The following is a 7,513-nucleotide window of genomic DNA, read 5'->3' on the forward strand; positions in this document are numbered from 1 at the left end:
GCATCTTGATAACAGACGTAAGGAACGCTGAATTTTACTTTATAAGAGAGAAATGAGTTTTTTTCTGTTTCACTACGCATGAATCGTCAGTAGGAATGATTTGCCGCTGATGCACATGCGCTTATGTGATTTATCGAGCTCTTGGTATTTTAAGTATGAATGTATGAAGCTGAAACGTAAATGATTATGTTATAATATCTTATAGTTATATCAGATATTGCATTTCCAGTTATTGTTTGCCTCATTTCGCACGATAATCGATAATTACCTATGTACTTAGTGATTGCATTTGCTTGCGACACGCTTAGTGTAATATTTTTGGTGCACTGATATTTATTTCCTTGTCCTTTATTTCCTTATCCTTTATTGCTAATTTATTTAGATGTATGAGAGGATTTTCAACGTTGGTTAATGAAGATAAGAATATTTTACTTATCAGAAATAGGGGTATATGGAGGCAAAAAACTCCAATCAAAGAATTTATTTTTGATAATGTAATTAATTATATGCGCACACGTCTGCTTTACAGCTTATGCAATGAAAAAAAAAAAAAAAAAAAAAGAGAGAAAGAGAAAAATGAATAAAATTACAAAAAAATATTATAATATCTTTAATGATAATATACTTCATTGTAATTCCGATTTATTAATACTTTATTAATTTATTTTACAACTTTTTACCTTGGTACGAGAGCGTATTCGCTTTAATGTAATACTAATAAAGTATTTATCTTATTTTATTTCATTATTAGAAAGTTAGTTATTCACAATGATTAATTGATTAGGAAAAATGAATAAGCAATATGCTTTTATAATCGTATTTGTTGTTACTGCATTATTTAAAATTATAAAATTATATAGATTTTACTATTGATATTTCTCATTAGATTTAAATAATAATTGCAATAGAAGAAAATATAATTACTTTTCGAGTAACTGTCTACATTATAATAAAGAAAATGGTTTAAAATAATTTTTATTTATTCTTATATTAATTCGATATGCTGAAACATTATTATTCGTATAATTTAATTTCAGCGGTGAAAAATAAAAATCCTCGTGGTTTATTGAATATATAAAATAATTTGCAATTTTTATTCCATAATGAATTGTATGTAATGTAAAAGTTAATTATCAACGTTTGTTAAGTTGAACAAATTTATGCATAATTGAGCGTATAATCATAATATATTGGTATAAGTCTCCTTAAGGCCTTTCAATTACAAATATTTAAAATTTGGATTTTAAAAATTATCCCGATAAAATTTTCGAGATTTCTGACTTAATAAACAATATGTATTATTCAATGTATGTAGGAAAAAATATCATCCTTATAATATAATAACATTGTTAATACTGAAAATAATAAGCAAAAAAAAAACCAAACATCGATAAAACTACAAATATATTTAATTAAAGTATTGAAAATTGCAGACAATTTATAAATATTCGTAGTTGTAATGTGATTCATGATATTTCTTTGACAGCCAATTTATTAGAAGCAGCTAATGAACTTAAATAAATACAAATAATTTTTATAATGCAATAGAGTAAGTATTTTTAATCAATCGAATGAACTAACCACGTTGTCGCTATTAAGAGGTTTTCAATCAAATTAAAATTAGTAAACAAAGACGAGTTCAAGTGGTAAACTCTGAAGAAAAAAAGAGTGTAAGTAATGAGGTAAGATAATGTAAAACAGCCACAGAAGACAAAGACGTTATATGTGACAAAAAAATAATTATTATCGCAAAGTCTGAGGAAAATTGTATTATAATATAATTACCAAATGTTATGGAAGAAATTATAAATTTCCTTTTCACAATGCAGTCAATTTATTATAAATCGATTTTTCTATGATATCTCACCTCAAATTTATATGGATTTCTTAATATTTTTAAATATGCCACTGTAACTCATCCCTTAAAGATGATTTGATTAAAATTATGTTTCAAATCTAAATAAACATCTAAATTAAAAAAAATTATTGATAATAATTTTTTAATTATGCCGAATATTTGTGATTCTTCAACGACTTTTTATACGTAAGATTACATTGTAAAAATTAACAATTTTTCAAATATTAGAATATATGTTGTATTTATAAATGTTTTATTTTATAAACAAAACAATTATTCATTAAATTAATGCAATACTTGAGCAGTTATTTAGTTATTAATTTAATATGATATCATTCTAAGAAAAAGATTATACTTTATTGGATATGATCGTTATATATCACAGTATGCAGGACATACAATTAGAGGCCTTTAAAAGATACAAAATTGCAATAAAAAATTATATTACTTCTTAAATTTAAAATTGTATTCAAAATAACATATATTTTTGAGAAAAAGTAACATTAAGAAAAGAAACATTTCAACAATAAACTTCAACTTGTATCTTTTATATGTAAATTCTTATACTTTAATGTTATTATTTATTTATTTTTTTTCATATTCAACGAGTGTCTTTACGATTGAAAAGTGTTTCCAATTAATTATTATAATATTTAGGATTTTATCATTTTTTCCAACAATAATCGTTGCTAAATTGTAATTATTTTTACTTTGAAAATTGGAAAAAAAATCTAATTTACAGCACCTTTTATAATATTAATTAACGATTACTGTACGACAGTTACCTTAAATCGTAAGTTATGTTGTAAATTAATTTGAAGAAATTTTTTAATTCAATCAATCAATGGCTTCCTTTTAATGCGTAAAACATGAAACTTGACAAAACTAATTAATATGCTGAAATTTTGAATTCTTTATTATATTCGTAAAATATTGTGAATATTTTCAAAAGGTACCATAACGATGCATTTATAATTGTTTTTTTTTTACGAAGATGTCTTTTTACGAAATTTTCGAAGCGCCAAGACCACCTTTCTTTAAAGTTAGCCTTATCAAGTTGTATTATTTATTTAAGGGCAGATAAATATTTGCAGCAAAAAGATGTATACATGAAATAACGCAGTATAACGTAAAGTTAATTATTTAAGTTCCCTTACATTGCAGTAATTTGTCGTTTACAGATTGAAAAAAAAAAAATTTAGAAAAATTCGTTTTCTCAATTATTTTGAAATATTTTTTTCTTCAAACATACTAATTTAATAGTTACACAGTTTTTATCTATCGGTAAACGATAGAAGTATCAATTTTGCATTATTTACCATAAAACCAAATTTTCAATTTATTAGGCAGTTAAGTTTTCTTACGAATTCTCTCCTTATAAATTACATTATAATTTGCTTTATTGTTTAATATTCAAAATCTATACGCACATATATGCATATAATAATTATTTTTCTTCTTTTCACAATTTTCACCAATTAAACATAATTTTGCTTATAAGCTTTTATGAATTGTTACATATCAATGCTTATCATTCGATAATATTATCAAATTATGAAGTTGCTTACAAATTGCATTATGTAAAAAGATAATTCAGCTTGATAAACGTTTAGAATAGATTATAGATAATTTGAAAGAAATTTCTCAGAATGAAAAATTACTTTGTTATGAAAACATAAAATGTGCTTTGCAAAATTATCGTGAAGAGCTGATTATGTGTAAGCTAGTTAAGTGCACTTAAATAAAAAAAGTTTGTACGACATTGTCTGCCGGACAGGTAATGTTGTATTCGCACAGTATAGTTTGTCCTATAATTATTACTTAATTGGGAGGGATTCTGATTTCATTTTATGCAATTATATGACACCAGAAGTACATGCTTTTCATATTAATAGGTCATCTCACACGATAAGTTAACTATCGATAAACATTAAAAAGGATATTGAATTTTCGGAAGGATTAAAACATTAAAGGGAATTTTTCGTGAATTTTTCTTCGAAAGAAAATTCACTGAGACGGTCATTATTGTCACATAATTTTCTTCGTTAATATGTTGATTTTTGTAATAACACGAATACTACTAAGAGCGTTAAAATATTTAAATGCTCATACTAGTTCGTGTTTTACTATTTTTTAATTCATACGTTATAAGGGACTTTAAATTAAATTTTAGACGCGTATTCTCGTAGAATACGTAGAGTACATTGATTAAAACAAAATTATTTATAATATAATTTTTGTTTGTATATATGCATTTGTTTTATATGTATTGTCGATATTTTCACTGTTTAGAGAATTAAGAATATTAATGTAAAAAAAAAAAAAAAAAATTAAAGTAACTACAAATTAGCTTTTTACCTAATAAATTACTTGATTGATTATTATAATAAAATTAGGTCGAATTTCTCAGGTTGAGCCTCTCACGCAGAGTCGATAAAAAAGAGCGAGCGATCGTCAATTTTTTATTTTGATTTTCACCACAAGCTTAAATGGAAAATAAGTGAGCGTAAAGGACAATTTTCTTCTCTGCTGTTAGGTGAAAATATTTTATTATCGAACGTAGCTTTAGATCTTTGTACCAAACTATCGTGGACCAGGTATTGAATGAAGAAGGATTTTTTTTTACATGCTGATGTTTCTCTGTACCGATGTTTTTGTCTCCGTTGAAGCGGAAGCATTAAAATGGTATTATTGACAGTAAAGGACAAAGCTTGTATACAAATGAGGATTTATCCTAAATGTAAAAAGTTTTGACTCGCTTCATCTGCTTTACAAGCACACTCGGTGTTATTATTTTTTTGCATTTTTTTCTTCATCTGGTAATTAAATTTTATGGCTACTCGAGAACTGTTTTTTCGTGTGTAGTTATTATGAATTTAACTGCAGGTGTTTCGCGAACGCGCAGGACATAAGTATATATAAAATAATTAAGGAAAAGAAGGATGTGTTAAGCGCTTATTTATGTACATTCTGTTGGTACACACTCAACAATCCTAATAATTGAAATAATTTACATTAAATATAAAAGTTATGCTCGAGCGATATAAATTGCACTGACATTTCCATTGAGGAGATTGGTGAATGTGCATGTAGTAACGTTGGACAAAATTGCCCGTGAAACTCGAAAACTTTTAATATCACCGCGAGCTGTTAAGTCGTGATATACGAAACGGAGAATTCTCTTTTCATTTTTTTTTCTCCCTCATTTTATTGTCCACTTTTCTTTTCTCAAAAAGAAAAAGAAAAAGAAAAAAAAAATTAATATCTTAAGGATAAGAATGTAATTTTGTGGAGGTGCGATTATTTTGCAGTTGTCATTAGCCAAGTAACCTTGATAATTGTGCATATGCTTTCTGAGGTTATTTCAAAATTAATTGAAAATCCATAAAGAGGAAGCATATATGATAAATAAAAAATTAAGATATAAATTTGCTTCAAATTTTATGCTCGCCTGTAGCATAATGGGAATTTTTCTTTTAAGCTATTATATTTAAAGATAATTAAACTTTTATATTTACATCCTTACCAAATATGTTAATTGGAATAAAAAGCTTTGAATATCCTTATGAATGCGAGATACTTATCCTTTCTTACACTAATTATTTAATGTGAAAATGTAAATTGCTAAATTTATTCTATATATTTCTTCCAGAAATTCTAATATTTTAAAATTTTATTCAAATGTTAAATATGAATATACAAACTTCAGGGTCATTTACTCATTAATATTTCTTATGAATATATTTGAAAATCTTGTTCTCGTGCATATAGTGCATTAGTTTGTCAACAGATAACTTTTTTTCTCTGTCAATCTCAAGAGGAAGTCAATTTTATTTACAAACTTATGCGCAAACGCACTATGCACATATACGTTTAAACTCACATGTATACCCACCGCGTGATGGATACGCTAAATACAACGAGCATTCGTACTCACACACATGCATTGGATAGTCTTGAGTTGGACTATATACTTCCATCATATTTTTAATATCAGGAACTTGTTCGTGAAAAAAAGTTGTTTAAAGCAAGATCATAAATATTTTTGTAACAAAAAATAATTCTTTGGATGAGAGACAGTATTGTATTGGGAAAACGTACTCAAATATTCAATTATAATTAATAAAGATATAAAAATATTACGCGAAGCGATAAATATTGCAACGATAAATGTCTGTATACCTTCAATAATATTACACTTAATAAATACAATATGATTCATACTTTTTTGTCAGATAATAAATCAACGCTGTGAATGCGTATGCATGCGTATGTGAACATATACGCGCGCGCATCCCCACCCACTCAAACATGCACACATAAAAAAAAAAAACGAGATACTTTTTTCTCATATATGTTTTAACGTAATGCTTTCTATTAGATTAATAGATTATCATTAGAATTTTATTAATACAATGCAATTTATAATTCGACATATACGATAGATTTATAATTTTATAGATATATATATTATGGCTTGACTAGAAAATAATCAAATATAATATATTTTGCCAATATTTTCATTTTCATATTGTTCCCTTTAGCACTGATGTACAAATCATTGAAAATAAATATTTTCTCGTTTCGTATGTAACTGAAATTTTGAATTTGCATTCGGCCGATTATTACTTCCTTATTTTATGTGAATATTCTTAAAATAGACCTAACGACGCACACGATAAGCTTTTATCTTCATAATTAGAAGATTACATGTTTAAATATAAAATTTGCAAATGCCATCTAAATTCATCAATTCCAAATACACTCACGAGCATTGCTTACAATTAATAAAACTTTTTATTATTATTTGTTTTGGCAATTACGCACATAAGCCAGTTGATTATTTCGCAATTTTGCAGCGAGACAGTGCAATTCGGATTTTTCGAATAGCCAATGCGCAGGCTCGGCTTTTCATAATATATCGCTAAGAAATCATTATATCCGACCGCATCTCTGTCGTGCTTCGTGACTAATTTTCAATTTTCTTTTGTGGTAAACGGGGTCAGAGTGAGATTAATCTCGTTTCCATGGGATTGGGAATCGGCGATTCGCCAGAGCGAATTTAAGGAAGATTCATTTATAAAATACATAGCGATATGGATAATTTTAATTGAGCTCGATTATCACATGAAGCGTGAAATCAATGGGCATTTAGTTTGTATAATTCGATTTAATCGCATTCGTCGATTGCCATTATTTCGATTTTATCGGGCTACGTGCCTCATTGACGAGCCGTAAGTTCACTATGAGTTATCCTTGGCACCTGTTGATTATGGAGTAATTCAATTTCGCTTCAATACATCATTCACGGTCGTTGTCGCGTACTCGACGTCCAATTCCCTTGGGAAAGCCAAGTTTTCGGCCGAAATGGCATTAGGAAGGAAGACAAAGGATGTCTCGAAACAGACATCCTCTCTTTACGCCGACCCACCGTCGCTCTCGCTCTCTCTCTCTCTCTCTCTCTCTCTCTCTCGCGCGCGCGCGCGCGCGTGCTTTCTCAATCCGTCAACGACTCCACGAGTCGGCAGTTTCATTCAGCCCTGGCACGAAATCGTTCAATTTTATATTCTGACAGTAGGCGATCGATGATCGAAGAGAATTACATTATGCCAGAGGTTGTGCTCGCGCGTTAGATCGACAGTATAATAGCGTGGA

The sequence above is a fragment of the Ceratosolen solmsi genome, unplaced genomic scaffold (genome assembly GCF_000503995.2).
Source record: "Ceratosolen solmsi marchali unplaced genomic scaffold, CerSol_1.0 scaffold56, whole genome shotgun sequence".
Lineage (NCBI taxonomy): Eukaryota > Metazoa > Arthropoda > Insecta > Hymenoptera > Agaonidae > Ceratosolen > Ceratosolen solmsi.